At 30.3% G+C, this 17,184-nt stretch overlaps 1 protein-coding gene across 1 annotated transcript in view; it reads left to right on the top strand.

Annotated features, from left to right (window-relative positions):
- The first annotated feature begins 223 nt into the window (after window positions 1–223).
- Window positions 224–17,184, top strand: part of LOC126887698 (putative helicase mov-10-B.1) — a 219,497-nt gene continuing 202,536 nt past the window's right edge. Inside the window, exon 1 of the mRNA XM_050655357.1 lies at window positions 224–241. The gene's annotated coding sequence lies outside the window, so the exon portion shown is untranslated. The remainder of the gene's footprint in view (window positions 242–17,184) is intronic.

Below are 17,184 nucleotides of genomic sequence, written 5' to 3' on the forward strand. Positions count from 1 at the left end.
TAATCTTTTATGTAATCTGAAAGTTTTGTTATGTCAAGGAATAATTTTTCAATAAATGCCATAACTGTGTATTTTGTCCTGTTTATTTACCGCTAACCTATTGGCAAAATTTTAACCACAAACTTTAAAAGCTTTTTAGAGTCAAATTTTAAGATGTTGGATGATCATAGAAAGTAAAACTCCTGGTAAGGCGCCCTAACAAAATATAGCCAGGATTTATATTTAACACCCCAGGATATCTGTAAGTACCCTTGTTTAAATTTTTGATAGTAGTAAATATTCCCTAATCCCTAACTTCTTCTTAACGAACTCACAACCTTAGCTCTCCAACCAAAACACGAGCCGCCGTAGCAAAGTAGTTTTTAGAAATATCCCCTAGTTTTCTCGACCCTTTTGTATTTAAGCAGTATCTAAATTTTCCAAGCTTTTATCTTCCCCCTTATTTCTAAGTGCTACAAATTCTCCTAACAAACAATTTAACCCAACGTTGTTCGAAAATGCTTCCTAAGGGAGTAAGGGAGCTAGAGCCCTTTGAATATGGCGTCTTGTAATTACTTTTTTTTAATGCCTCCAGAACGCTTATACAGGGTGAGTCATGAGGAACTGTACATACTCCTACCTCGTATAGAGACCCCTATGGGGAATAACAAATGACCATTAAAAAGTGTCTGCTCCCATTGTTTAATAATATACAGGGCGAGTTTCGCATTTTGACAGAAATTTGTATTCGTCATAATTTTTGAACGGTCAGATCGATGTGTCTCTTATTTTGGTCAATCGTTACACTATTGCCACCTAATCAACTGATTTATTCAAACTAGAAATAAATCAGGTCCGGCTTTAAAAAAATTAGTTCGTTTGGGTCTTAGAAAAAATTTCACCCTGTATAAGCTTTTTGAAAACTCTAATATGAATTTTACAAATTAGACAAATAGGCAATTAAAATAACATATTTATTTTTTTCCGCACACGATTGCTTAATTTTTTATAAGAAAATCAAATTTGATTATGAATTAAAAGTTTGGTAAAGTGAACCATAGATTTAACAAAATTAACTTTTGTTACCAAAATTAATTTTTTTTGAACAAATATTTAATTTATGTTACCACCAATCACCTGATTTATTCAAACAAGAAAAAAATCAGGCTCGGATTTAAAAAATAAGTTCGTTTTGGTCTTAGAAAAAATTTCACCCTGTATACGCTTTTTGAAAACTCTAATATGATTTTTACAAATTAGACAAATAGGCAATTAAAATGGCATATTTATATTTTTCCCCACACGATTACTAAATTTTTTATAAAAAAAATCAAATTTGACTATGAATAATTAAAAGTTTGGTAAAGTGAACCATAGATTTTAAAAAAATAACTTTTATTACAAAAATGAATTTTTTTTGACAAATACTTAATTTATGTTATCACCCAATCAACTGATTTATTCAAACTAGAAAAAAATCAGGCCCGGATTTAAAAAATTAGTTTGTTTGGGTCTTCGAAAAAATTTCACCTAGTATACGTTTTTTGAAAACTCTAATATGAATTTTACAAATAAGACAAATAGTCAATTAAAATGGCAGATTTATTTTTTCCCCACACGATTACTAGACCAGGGCGGATCTGTAAAAATATTAGTACATTTGGACGTTGAGAGGTGACTCAAATTTTTTTGCAGAAATTGCTTAAAAATAACTCAAATAATAATATTTGAGTTATCGTTATCCTCCCACTCAAAATGGTCCGGAACATTGTTTAAATAATCAAAATGTCAAAAAATGAAGGAAAAATTCGATTTTTTTCTTCGTTTTTTGATTATAACTTTAAAAGTGTTCATTTCCGAGAAAAGTTGTACTGACATAAAAGTTGCACAATTAAATTTCCTACAATATAGAATTGGTTAAAAATTTAAATATTATTCACCCTTGTTGCAAAAAAGCAATAATTGCGAAAAAACTATACAAAAACAAGTATTCGAATTTTACATTTTTTAACCATTTATGCTACACCTAGGTCCTTCATATTTCACCCAGAAAAACTGTATGATACAGTTAAACAATACTGTAAATTTCATTAGGATCGGTGCAATGGATTTTGCAAAATAAATTTTGCAATCCAGCTTTCGCAAAAAAAATTCGTTTTTTAAATTGTTACAGGACTGAAAATAAAGCAGATAGCAAGTTGAATTTTTTTTTCTTATAGAAGTGTACTGTACCTTTTATTTGCAATTTGCAAAATTAAAATCAATTAACTGCCACGGCGTCAGGAATTTTTTTAAATAAACATTAATTATTGGTGCTACGCGCAGGACAGCGGATAGTTTGCTCCGATTGGGCATTTCAATGACCTTTGATAATGATTGATACATTTGAATTTTTATTACATTTCGATATAAATAAATAAATTTGTTTATTGCAAAATAAAAACACATACTCTATCCTTTGAAATAGCACTTTTTTTAGCAAAAACTTTCTTTGTTCATATATTTTAACTTAGAGAATAAAAGTTTATTATTTTTAAACATATGCAATTGTTTAAACAATATTTCACAAACAATAATAAAATTAGTTTGATTTTTGTGGAATTAAAATATTAAAATAAAACAAAATATAGAGTAAGAAAATAATATATTAGATAAAGATTAGAAGAAATTTTGGTGGAAATCAACTTGTGTGAATCGAACACCGCTGTCCTGCGCGTAGCACCAAAAATTAATGTTTATTTAAAAAATTTCCTGACGCCGTGGTAATTATTCGATTTTAATTTTGCAAATTGCAAATGAAAGGTACAGTACACTTCTATAAGCAAAAAAAATTCAACTTACTATCTGCTTTATTTTCAGTCCTGCAACATTTTTAAAAAATGAATTTTTCTTGCGAAAGCTGGATTGCAAAATTTATTTTGCAAAATCTATTAAACCGATCTTAATGAAATTTACAGCGTTGTTTTACTATATTATGAAGTTTTTCTGGGTAAAATATGAAGGTCCTAAGTGTAGCATAAATGGTTGAAAAACGTAAAATGCGAATACTTGTTTTTGTATGGTTTTTTCGCAAGTATTGCTATTTTGCAACAAGGGTGACTATTTTTTAAATATTTAACCAATTCTATATTGTAGGAAATTTAATTACGCAACTTTTATGTTAGTACAACTTTTCTCAGAAATGAACAGTTTTAAAGTTATATTCAAAAAACCAATAAAAAAATCGAATTTTTCCTTCATATTTTGACATTTTCATTATTTAAACAATGTTCCGGACCATTTTGAGTGGGAGGATAACTCAAATATTATTATTTGAGTTATTTTTAAGCAATTTCTGCAAAAAAATTTGAGTCACCTCTCAACGTCCATCTCAAAACAGATGAGCCCTGGACTATACTTATTTTTTTATTAAAAAATCAAATTTGACTATGCATAAAAAGTTTGGCAAAGTTTTTGCATAGATTTAAAAAAATTAACTTTTTTTACAAAAATTAATTTACAAAAACAACGTTTTTCTTAAAAATAAAAGTTTTACCATTTTTTTTTTCTATAACACGTCTAGATCTAAAACTTCCCATAACACTTCTTTTGAACTCTATAGTTTAACATAGACGTGATCAAATTGATAAATTTTAAATTCTTCCACCTAATTTTTGCGATTTACAAGTTTGCAACTTTTACAAGAAGAAGACTTAAAGTCTACAACAATTTTCATAGTCTTCACAATGGTGAGAGGTATGTGCTGTAAAAATTTCAGAAAAAAAATATTAAAATGGAACAGAGTTGTAGCGAGTTAAACCGTGAGTTCATTTTTTTTTCATTTTTAGGTTTAAATTCCGATTTTGACAAATTTGATTTTTTAATAAAAAATTAAGTAATCGTTTGGGGAAAAAAATAAATATGCCATTTTAATTGTCTATTTGTCTTATTTGTAAAATTCATATTAGAGTTTTCAAAAAGCGTATACAGGGTGAAATTTTTTCTAAGACCAAAACGAACTAATTTTTTAAATCCGGACCTGATTTTTCTCTAGTTTGAATAAATCAGTTGATTGGATGGTAACATAAATTACTTATTTGTGCAAAAAAATTAGTTTTTGTAATAAAAGTTATTTTTTTTTAAATCTATGGTTCACTTTACCAAACTTTTAATTCATAGTGAAATTTGATTTTTTTATAAAAAATTAAGTAATCGTGTGCGGAAAAAAATAAATATGCCATTTTAATTGACTATTTGTCTAATTTGTAAAATTCATATTAGAGTTTTCAAAAAGCGTATACAGGGTGAAATTTTTTCTAAGACCCAAACCAACTAATTTTTTTAAAGCCGGACCTGATTTTTTTTTAGTTTGAATAAATTAGTTGATTAGGTGGTAATAGTGTAACGATTGACCAAAATAAGAGACACATCGATCTGACCGTTCAAAAATTATGACGAATACAAATTTCTGTCAAAATGCGAAACTCGCCCTGTATATTATTAAACAATGGGAGCAGACACTTTTTAATGGTCATTTGTTATTCCCCATAGGAGCCTCTACATGACTCACCTTGTATTAGAAAAACGAGAACTGGTACGCTTATATATCTTCCAGAGATAAATCGATTCCACCAATTGCGAATTTATACTACCGGTCATCGGTATTTTATCGGCGTCCATGTTGGGTAGAGCAACGGTTATTTCATGGCATTTCTTTTGTCTTTAACCTTTAAGAATTTTTGATACTGGATTATTTTAAATTGTGAAATATTATTTTTTCTTCAAATTCAAAAAACGAAAAATTTTCAAATTGATTTTTCTAGAAAACGGTGTATCCTATCGACTTGAAGCAAGAGTACTTTTTAGTACCAGAATAGCTACTTCATAATTTAATAAGCCAGTGTTAAAAATACTTTCAAGTTAAAAAACTTAAAGACAAAAATGTTATGCGTTACAACAACCGTCGCCCTACACAAAACGGACGCCTATGACCGATACTATAAATTCGCAATTGATTGAATAGATTTAGATGGAAATAAGCTCTGTTTGCCTGCGTTATTCTCTTCCGTATTTCTCCGTCTTCTAATCAGTCGGCATATATTTCTACTTCTAGGTATATAAACTTTCCAACCGTTTCAATATCATCTTCATGTATAATGTTTTGTGGGACTATATTTCTTCTCGTCTGATCATTATTTATGTTTTTCTGTGTTAATTTCCAGACCTACCATTTTTGTTTGTGTTTTTAACTCTTCGTATGTTTCCTGTGCTCCTGTTGATGTTCTACTCATAATAATAATACATTAATATGTATTGTACCAGTTGAACCGTTCGGTTGGTCAGTAGGTTTCCTCGTCCAGTTTGCATTTGCCTAACCGCATACTCCAGTGCCAGGTTAAACAATGTTGGGGCAGCCCATCTCCCTGCTTTAGTCCCTGCGAAATTTTGAAAAAGTCTGTCCGGTGGTTTTGTATTCGTACACATGCCTGAGTTTCATCCATTGTGGCTTTAATGAGTCTTATTAGCTTGTGTGGTATTGCCAATTAAGCCAATATATAGTATAGTTTGTTCCTTTTGACTGAGTCGTATGCCTGTTTGAAGTCTACTAACACGTTGTGAACATCAATATCGTGTTCCCATGATATGCTCAAGATCTGTTTGACTGTAAATATTTGATCCAGTGTCGATCTTCCCCGTCGGAAGCCCGTCTGATACTCTCCAATAATATTTTCTGCTAGTGGTTGGAGCCGCTGGTTTATAATATACGTGAGGACTTTATAAGCTGAACATAGTAGAGAGATTCCACGGTAGTTTTTGCACTGGAATTTGTCTCCTTTTTTATAGATCGGACATACTATACTTTTCTTCCAGTCGTCGGGTATTTTCTCTTCTTGCCATATGTCTTTGATGAGCGCGTGGATGTGACTTGCTAGGTGGTCGCCACCTACCTTATACAGTTCTGCTGATATTTCGTCAACTCCCGGAGCTTTATTGTTTTTCTGGGCCTTAATAGATTCGAGAACTTCCTCTACAGCTGGAGCTTCTACTCCATTACCTACGTCATTCTCTTCTACGTAGTTCATACCCATTTCATCTTCCATGTCTACTTGTGTTCCAAGTAGTGTCTGAAAATAATGCTTCCAGGTTTGTGTGACTTTCTGTTGATCTGTTTGAGGTTTATACCCACTTCTTATCTTTTTTAGGTATTCGTAAGCCCCTGTAATTTCGTTGTTTTTGAAATTTTCTTCCGTTTTTTTAAATTTGTCTATTTTCATATGCTCTCTTTTTCTTTCTACATATCTTGTCTGCTTTCCGTCTTGCGACTTCAAATAATGTTCGTCTTTCCCGTGTTCTTCTTGTTATGTACATTTTGTGTGCTTCATTTCTTTCCTCTATTGCTTGTCTGCACTCGTTATCAAACCATGCTCCTCTTCTCTCCTTTTTCTTGTTTCCCAGGGTGGACGCTGCTGCTGTCAGTACTGCTGTTTTGATATTACTCCATTTGGTATCCTTCTTATTCCATTTTATCCTTAGTTCTTACTGTTTTTATTATTTAAACCACGATGAGCTTGAATAATAAAGGACTCAAGAAATCCTCCTGTATTTTTCCATTGCCAGCTTCAATTGGGTCAGTTAGTTCATCTTCTACATTTACTTTTATTGTATTGTTTTGGTAGATGTTTTTGATCGTTTTAATCATTCCTAGAGGTACCTCTCTTAAGTATAACAAATGGATAACGTCCTCTAATTTGACCCTGTCAACTGCTTTCTTAAGGTTCACGAAACATAAATATGCCGGTTTGTTGTATTCTAACGCAATAGCAATTCTTTTTGTGTAGGTAATTATATTATTTTCGAATGAATTTTTTTTATTTAGGTTAATGTCTCGACAACAATGGCCATTGGAATGGTACTGTTGATTTCGCACTTAGATTATGTATTGCAATGTGTAGTGTTTGTGTTGAGTAAATGTCTTGTTACTTAGTAGAGTCGACTTCCTTGTCTTTACAAAGAATTTGAAATCAATTTGTCTTTGAAAAATTGTCTATTACCACGTGTACATTTTGTGTTTTTGGTACACTATGTATTTAATGGATAGTAAAATAAAACTGACTATTTCTGCGAAACAATACGAAATACGAAATACAGTGCTAGTCAAAAGTCCGTACCCCCCTCTTATCTTTTGAACGGTTATACCTATAATAGTGAAATTTGGAGGGAGGAAATAAACGGAAGTAAGCTTCTTAATTAGTCATGACAGGTGACGTAATAGTGACAGATGACGTTACAGAGCCACTGTGACCGATAATTTTAAATGGGACCTGATGGCAAGTGATACCTCGTTTGAAAGGTATTCAAAATACCTATTCAGTCATACTAATTTTTTTGGGTTTAAGTTAATTTTGATTTTGGTGAATAAATTAAATAAACATAATATTGTAGTTTCGCATTTAATTAATAAAAATTTAAATGTCCGCCTATGGTTTTTTTGTCCAAAAAGTTGACGTTTTTCAATTCTCTAGTACTTTTTACGACAACGTCAACCTTTTTGAGAAGTAATCATAGGCGGAATTTAGAATTTTTATTAATTAAATGCGAAACTACATTTTTATATTTATTTCATTTATTCATCAAAATTAGCTTAAACTCAAACAAAATTAGTATGACTGAATAGGTATTTTCAATACCTTTCAAACGATGTATCACTTGCCATAAGGTTCCATTTAAAATTATTTGTCACAGTGGCGCTGTAAAGTCATCTGTCACTATTACGTCACCTGTCATGACTAGTTAAGAAGCTTACGTCCGTTTATTTCTTCCCTCCAGATTTCACTATTATAGGTATAACCGTTCAAAAGATACGAGGGGGGTACGGACTTTTGACTAGCACTGTATAGTACAAACGACTAAAAGGAAAAACCGGTGTCACGTAACAATGCAGGACTTTTGGAATTAGTCGGGTGAAAATTAATACCTCTATTGGGGGTCCACTCCGCGCGCCGGTTCCTTATTATTTTAGCCGAACTTCCAGGAAAAACAATAAAGCAATAACTTTGGGTAAATAATAAAGAGATTAAAACATAAGGTATTTATTTAGTAGGTAAATGGCAGGTATTTATGTATATTTAAATATTTCCATGAAATGATTGAACATTTAGTCCATTAACTCACGGTAAAATATTGCAAAACCCCTGAATTTTAAAAAAACTGCTTGTATTGACATGAAATTTGGCATACACATGGCTAACATGCCAAAGAAAAAAAGTGATATTGTGCAGATATATGATTTTGCTCTGGGGGTGAGTTTCACCCCTTCTTTGGGATGAAAAAATATACGTTCAAAATAAGCCCGGAATTGGATAAACTAATTCTAAGCAACTTTTGTTGAGTTTTTTCACAATTTTCACTAAGTCAATACTTTTCGAGTTATTTGTGAATGAATATGTTCATTTTTCAAGAAAAAAACAGGTTTTTAGACGGTTTTTGGCAAATAACTTAAAAAGTATGTATTTTCTCCAAAAAAATATTCTTAGCAAAAATATAGCTTATTATAATAAATTTAAAAAAAGGTGTATACAGGGTGCGCCAAACCTCTGGTCTTCTTTGATTACGGCTAAACTATGAGATATACAAAAAAATGTTTATAACAAAACTAATGTGTATCAAAGAGGTCTATAATTTAAAATTATTTTCAATTATACAGGGTGAGTCAGAATGACGGTATGAACCAAAGTTGTATTTTTTTAAATGGAACACCCTGTATATTAAATCATGTTTGAATATAATATTTAAAAATATGAAAAATTTGTATAAGGTCTTATAGGCCTAAAGTTAATAATTTTCGAAATATTTACATTTTTATTGAGAAAAATGGTAATATTTATAGGGTTGTGGATTATGTTTCCAAGGAAATAAAAATTTAGGTGATAGGTCAAAGTTTTTAAAATATAGTGTTATTTTTAAATAATTTAATATTTTTTACTTTTAGCCATAAAATATACAGTGTGATCACTATTTGCAAATACAAAATTTTCTCATTTTTTTTAAATGGGATACCCTATATATTAGTTTTGCGTTTGGTAGTAAATATTACAACCTTTCTTTTGGTATAAGGTTGTATGTACCTAGCATGTTTCTTTTTGTAGATATTTTAAAAAAACTATAGATTTTACGTTTTTGCGGATTTTTTATTTAAAAATTTTTTTGCAAAAAAAATAATTATAATCTGGTTTTAGAAACATACACTAAAATATAAAATATTAAAATAAAAACGTAATTAAAGATTAAAATAAATCGTATGCTAGTACAATTCAATTGAATTTAATAAATTTAAATTATTTTACAAAAAATATTTTACCATATTAATGAATACATAAATTAGTTACTAAATTAAATAAACAACCAAATTTTAAATCAATCGTAGTAATTCTTCTACCGCAGCAACTTTCCTATAACAAATTAATTGTTAGTTATATTGTATTTACGAGTAAGATCAGTTAATAACTTTTTAATTTACCTACACCTTGAGAACGTATAAAGTATGCTTTGAAACAAATGAACGTTATGGAAGTATATTAAGAAGTAAATAGTATCTATGTACCTACTCGTGTCACAAAATCTGGTAATAATTTCTAATGGTTTCGCCCAAAACAAATGTCATATCCAAAAATGTTTCGGTTAAAAAATTAAAATTTAAAATAAAAAAATTGTTACAAAAATTTCAACTACAAAAGTATTCCCAGTTTTTGCGACACCAGTAAATACTATTTATATTAATAAATAATTTGGATGATACATTTAACATTCATTTGTTTCAAAGCATACTTTATAATAATTTTTATATTCTCAAGATGTATGTAAGTAAATTTAAAAGGTAAATTAAGAGTTTAACTAAATACAATTTAACTAATAATTAATTTGGTACAGGAAAGTTGCTGTAGTAGAAAAATGACTACGGTTGATTTAAAATTTGGTTGTTTATTTAATTTAGTAACTAATTTATGCATTCATTAATATGGTAAAATATTTTTTGTAAAATAATTTAAAGTTATTAAATTCAATTGAATTGTACTAGCATACGATTTATTTTAATCTTTAATTACGTTTTTATCTTCATATTTTATATTTTAGTGTATGTTTCTAAAACCAGATTATAATTATTTTTTTTGCAAAAAAATTTTTAAATAAAAAATCCGCAAACACTTAAAATCTATAGTTTTTTTTAAATATCTACAAAACGAAACATGCTAGGTACATACAACCTTATACCAAAAGAAAGGTTGTAATATTTACTACAAAACGCAAAAGTAATATACAGGGTGTCCCATTTAAAAAAAATGAGAAAATTTTGTATTTGCAAATAGTGATCACACTGTATATTTTATGGCTAAAAGTAAAAAATATTAAATTATTTAAAAATAACACTATATTTTAAAAACTTTAACCTATCACCCAAATTTTTATTTCCTTGGAAACATAATCCACAACCCTATAAATATTACCATTTTTCTCAATAAAAATGTAAATATTTCGAAAATTATTAACTTTAGACCTATAAGACCTTATACAAATTTTTCATATTTTTAAATAATATATTCAAAAATGATTTAATATACAGGGTGTTCCATTTAAAAAAATACAACTTTGGTACATACCGTCGTTCTGACTCACCCTGTATAATTGAAAATAATTTTAAATTATAGACCTATTTGATACACATTAGTTTTGTTATAAACATTTTTTTGTATATCTCATAGTTTAGCCGTAATCAAAGAAGACCAGAGGTTTGGCGCACCCTGTATATGAGATCTGTAGACCCAGTAGCTAATGAAAAATAGGTTCTTTATCGTCAAATTCCAAATCGAATATTTCAATGTCAAATAATCAAAAAATCAAGCAATTTTCAAGAAATCAAGAAAAAAACAGGTTTTTAGACGGTTTTTGGCAAATAACTTAAAAAAGTATGTATTTTCTCCAAAAAAATATTCTTAGCAAAAATATAGCTTATTATAAAAAATTTAAAAAAAGGTGTATATATGAAATCTGTAGACCCAGTAGCTAATGAAAAATAGGTTCTTTATCGTCAAATTCCAAATCGAATATTTCAATGTCAAATAATAAAAAAATCAAGCAATTTTCGGGGACAACCTCATTACAACATTTTTGTAAGTAATTAACTAGTTTTAATGGGAAATAAGCCACAATTTTACTAAAAAAATGATTTTATTAACGTTTCGATGCCCAAATCGGGTGTCGCAACTGTTTAAAAAAGCTTTATTTTTGTTTAAAAAAAAATTTCTAACGTCAAAAGTAAGTTACGCTCAAAAAAAAATGATGACACTTTTTTTGGTAAAATAATCGTGAAAATCACCTCCTGATTAGTATCGCAAATGGAATTAATCGTTACCACTTCATAAGTTACTTTGCTTGAACAAATCACTGATCACGATGAGTGTATTTAACTTTTGCACACCAATGTCCAATTGTGTAACCAATTTTTGTCTTACAGTAAAACAAAAAAATCCAACATATTCAGAAAAGCGAAACCTACATTTTTTGAAGTTATACTTCTTTAGGCACGAGGGTGAATTTTTACATTCCCTGGCGCATGCGCACACCCACAGTATTGTATTAGTCGCTCAAACGTTATACGGGATCTGATTGAGTGTTAAAATCATCTGTCAATAATTGTTCAATATGGAGATTATGGATAAAAAAATGTTGTGTATTGTTATGATCTGCTTCTTATTAATTTTATATTAATTATTATTTATTTGATTAATTATTTAATTGTCGCAAATCATACATAAAAAATGAATAAAAAATCTCAGGGTGCCTTTTTATAATATTAAAAAATGTCTAAATTATCTTACGTTATACTTATCTTCTCTCGTGGTTTCAGTATCTCTTAGTTGATCCTAATCGGGATAAAATAGGGAAAAGAAATAAAGCAAAATATAAAATAAACATACAGAATTGTCTTTTATTTATCAAAATCGATACTCTAAAAATCTATCAAATCTAAAACCTGTGGACACAGATGTCCGAATGAAATTTCTACCATTTAAATTTATTCTAGTTAAAAAAAACATTTTATCGGTTTGTTCCCGATGACTTTGGTACAACAAAATAAACAAAACCAAATTATGTATTCGCAAGATTAGCTATACTCCCTATTTACTTTCTGAAATATTGGAATTTTAATTCCTACGCTTTTTACTCAAAATTTTAGTTTCCGAACATAAAAATATCTTTCACATAAGTTGACTGACCTTTTGCTTCACTCACTCTGATGTCTTCTCGTGACCCAAAACAGCTCTCTCTCTCGTTGACTATGACTATTAAAGGCTACTCATCAAAGCCCTCTCCGGTCTCCAGCTTCAAAACTATCAGCATACCAGCACCAATTCTCCAACGAGCCAAAGCCTCTTTTGACCAGTACTCGATTCACACAAACTCCAAAAATTCTCTGCTCTCCTTCTCACAATAATACAGAATCAAAGAGGTATTTCGTCTCAATTTGATCTGTCTCTCGTTTCACTTTTCAGCACTATCCTCCACTATCAAAAAGCCACTGGTACTTGCTAACTATCTATCCACGAAAACGTCGAACTGCTCCTCAGCGATGCCAATAACATAATGCCTTCTTTTTCAAACTCCCTCAATCATTCAAACCACTTTTCCCCTTCCAAATTGCCAAGAATCAGAATCATTTCTCTTTTCCATTCGACAAACAAACAGTCATTCTTTCTAAATTATTCCGATCATCCTAATTACTTTCGGTGAATTCTACAACATTTTACTTGGGGTGAAACAAAGATATTAAAATTCCAAACTTTCTTTTAAACCATTTTTCTAGAAAATAATTACCTCTACCTGTGGATTCTATAGTTCCCGTAATAAACAATCTTTTTCCATTTTAAACCTAAATACATCGTTCTTTTCACTTTAATTATTCACAAAAGTCTTTAATGGTTCATCGGAAAGCTCATTAAAAAAGAAATCCACTTACATCCAAACTAAATTCTAATAAATATTTACAGATCAATATACAGGGTGTATTAAATTTATGTGCCCGCGTTATTTAAAAAAAATTTAATTAAATTTTCATTTTGCCTTTGATTGATAAATTGAAAACACAATAGTATATTAGTTTTTATTGTTGTGATGGCAGAGAAAAAAGCAAGTTTATATTTGTAGTGAATTTTTAAATAGTTTTTTAAAAGCGACAGGTACGTAATAATTGTAAATGTTTCAGTATCCTAATAAAAAATTACATAGGTACCTACCTATTTGAAAAATTTAAAACGAATCTACCAAAATAGTATGTAATGCTTTCATATACATAATTTGATTACCATCAAAATTTCTACCGATATTCACCTAATATATTGTTATTCCACAAAATATTCCTTTAATTCCACAAAAATCAAACTGATTTGATTAAATTCAAATAAGTAATAAACAACTACTGTCAAAAAGTTTATGGTGTAAACGTTCAGTTGGTGTATATTCCCACATGACAGACACGCGAAGTTGGCGCAATGGGAAAGCACTTCGATTTTCGATCGGCGGGATCGACGGGAAGCGGGTTCGATCCCCAATGCAAGTTACTATTTTTTTTATACATTTTATGATTGTAAGTATATTATTATATAATTTTTTCAGAAAATACGTATTTATAGTAGTTAAAATTTTTGGCAACAATCATTGTTCAGAAATCATTTCTTTGTGGCATTTTTCAATGTGTTAGTGTGTGTTTTATTCTTTTATTTTATTAATTTTTGGTATGATTTTAATAAAAATTTTGGAAAGTAGTAAGTATTAAAATTAGTTTAATAGTTAGATTAAATATAAATAAACTGTTTAAAGTATATTGATTTCATGATTTCGTAGAAATCATATAATAGAAGTATAACTTCTTACGTGCGTACAAAGTACACACATTCTTTTTTTTACTACTTGAGATTTTTGGTGTCAGTAATAATTTTATTTTTAAGTTATTTTGAAAAAATTAAATTTTTTTTCGTGGAACTATTTGTAGTAGAAGGAAGAGTAGAAGGCCGAAGACCAAAGATGTCCAACACGATGGGCAGACCAAATGAAGACTAGATGGAAAATCCCTACATGAAACCACAAGCCTACATGTGCCCTTGCTGGCACAGGAGACAGCAAGCTAACACTATTTAGAGTATCATCACGCTTTGACAAGGGCTCAAGGAATGAGGATTTTTAAATATTTGAGTACAATCAAACCCGCTTATTAAAATACCGGTAATATCCCGGTTTAAGGAATAGAAATTTGAGGTCCCGAAACGTTTCTACTAGGCACCAATGATCGGTTATAAGAATATCGCGGTTATAGGAATACTTTTGCTTGTCACGAAGACTATTCCAATAAGCGGGTTCGACTGTATTGGACGAAGAGCGAAAGGTAAAGGATTCTTTGCAATGATAAGTATTCTATAGTTGCTTGATGATGTACAAAGTTTAAACAACGAAACTAGTTTTCCAACGAAAATAAAGCTTTTAATCAACGGATTGTGATTATACGTCCAATTTGACCAATTTCTTTTAAATCTTTAGGCCTTATTCGACTTTAAAATTAAAAATATTAACAACCTTTTTATTCTTTTTCTTCTTTACGTGCCATCTCTGTGACGAAGGTTGGCAATCATCATTGCTATTCTAACTTTTGACACTACAGCCCGAAAGAGTTCAGTTGAGCTGCATCCAAACCATTCTCTGAGGTTACTCAGCCAGGGCATTTTTCTACAAAATATGCTGCGCATTCCTTGAATCTTTCCTTGTATTATTAATTTTAGGGGTTCATATCTGCCACACGTATTATGTGACTCAAATTTTTTCTTATTTTGTTGGGATCTAGTATCTCCCTGCTGTTCTCTATTCTTCTTAGTACTTCTTCATTGGACTTCTGTCTGTCTAGGAGATTCTCAACATTCTTCGATATGTCCCCATTTCAAATGCTTCCAACTTATTGAGACATTGTTTATTAAGAGTTCATGTCTTCACACCATACAAAAGAACAGAAAAAACATAATACTTTAGTACTCGTTTTCTAAGATTTAGGCTGAGGTATCTGTTGTATGTATACATATTTGTTTCATATTATATTATTAATTCACTTCTAGCCTTTTCTATTTTAAGTCTAAATTATTTGGTATAATCGATTGTTTCATTAATGTTTGTCCCTAAATAGTTATAATTCTGAACTCGTTCTATCGTCTTATTATTTTCGTGTAGATTGATCTTTCTAATACTTTTCATTAGCTCCCGAGGAAGCTGAAGTTGTTTTCACTTGAAGATCCTTTTTGTGGGAGATCATCCCATTCTGAGTTTGGTTTTACAATTGCTGGTGTGACTTCGCTGTTTCCACTACCTTTATCCATTCTTCTCTCTCTCTGATTTTCCTTCCTATATTTCTAATTTCCATACTTCTTAAGTCTTCTTCCACTTGTTGTCTCCATCTGAGTTTACGCCTGCCTCTGGTTCTTGTACCTGGTGGTATCCATTCGGTTATAACTCTTAACGGATTGTTCTTCTCTCTTCTCATTATGTGTCCATACCATCTAATTCTCTGTGCTTTTATTGCTCTAACTATGTTCTCTTGACCCATCCATTCTTGTATTTCGTGGTTCATCCATTGCCTTGCATCCTCTTCGTTTTCCCTCTTTGGCCCCAGAATTTTTCTCATAATTTTTCTGTCAAAAACTTTCAGCTGCTCTTCTTCTCTTGCTGTTAACGTGAATGTCTTCAAAGCATATAGCACACTATTGGTCTTATGGTCGTTTTGTAGATTTTCATTTTTGTATTTCGGCTTATCTTCTTATCTTTGAAAATTTTTTTATTTCTGTAGAATGCTTTGTTTCCTGCTTGAATTCTTCTTTTCATATCTACACTTTCATTTCTTCTGTTGACTAATACTCCCAAATATTTGAATGTTTCAACCTCTTTGAAGCTGTGTGCGTCTATTGTCATTTCTGTCAGTTGCGTCTTCTTTTTTTTACTTACATTAATGTATTTTGTTTTATTTTCATTTATTTCCAGTCCTCTCAGTTTGGATTCTTTTTCTATTTCTTGAAAGGTTTTCTTTAATGCCTTTTTATCTGTTGCTACTATGGTTATATCGTCCGCATATCCAATTATTTGTACTGTATTTTTATTTATAGTTCCTGCGTTTGACAACCTTTTTATTATCTTGTCTAATGATAGAATAAATAGTACCGTTGAGAGTGCATCTCCTTGTATTACTCCATTTTTTATTTTTATTATTTCTGTTCTATCTCTTCCGGTGTCTATTGTTGCTTGGGAATCTTGCATTGTCATTTCTATCATTCTTATAATTTTATTTGGTATTTTGCTCTCTTGTAAGTCTTGGATCATTTTTCTTCTACTTAGTTTGTCAAAAGCCTGTTTAAAGTCTAGAAAAAGTATATGTGCTTCTCCGTCGTACTCGTATGTTTTCTCTATCGCTTGTTTTAGTGTAGGGATAGCATCTATCGTGGATCTTCCTTTTCTGAAACCGTACTGGTAGTCTCCTATGGCTTTGTTCTGTGTATATTGTTAGTCTGTCTCTAACTATACCAGTCATTACTTTATATGTTACATTCAGTAAATTAATTGCTCGATAGTTTTTACATATCCTGTGGTCTCCTTGTTTTGGGATTGTCACAATAATTCCTTTCTTCCATTCTTCGGGCATTGTTTCCTTATTCCATATATTCTGTATTAGTTCATAAATCTTTCTGTATAGTGCCTCACCCCCATATTTTATAAGTTCAGCACATATTCCGTCGTCTCCCGCTGTTTTTCCGTTTTTCAGTTTGCATATTGTATCTTTTACTTCTGTCTTCTGTATAGGTCAATTCTTCTTCTTCACCTTGTTCCGGGTTCATTATTGTTTCTCTTTCTTCTTCTATATCCATTTCTTGATACATTTCTTCGAAATACTTCTGCCATGTTTCTGCTTCTATGGCTACATTATCTGTCCGTTTTCTACTACCTAGCTTTAAGTATTGGTACAGTGGTTTTGAATTGTGTCTCTTATTTTCTGTTTCGATCTCGTTCATAATTTCGTCTACATTTTTATTTTTCTTTGATTTAAACAATTTCTTTGTCATTTTCCTTTGATCTTGGTATTTTTCTCGTTCCTCTTCTTTACCTGTGCTTAGCCATTTCAATCTTGTTTTATTCTTTTCGTCCACT

This window comes from Diabrotica virgifera, chromosome 7 (genome assembly GCF_917563875.1).
Source record: "Diabrotica virgifera virgifera chromosome 7, PGI_DIABVI_V3a".
Lineage (NCBI taxonomy): Eukaryota > Metazoa > Arthropoda > Insecta > Coleoptera > Chrysomelidae > Diabrotica > Diabrotica virgifera.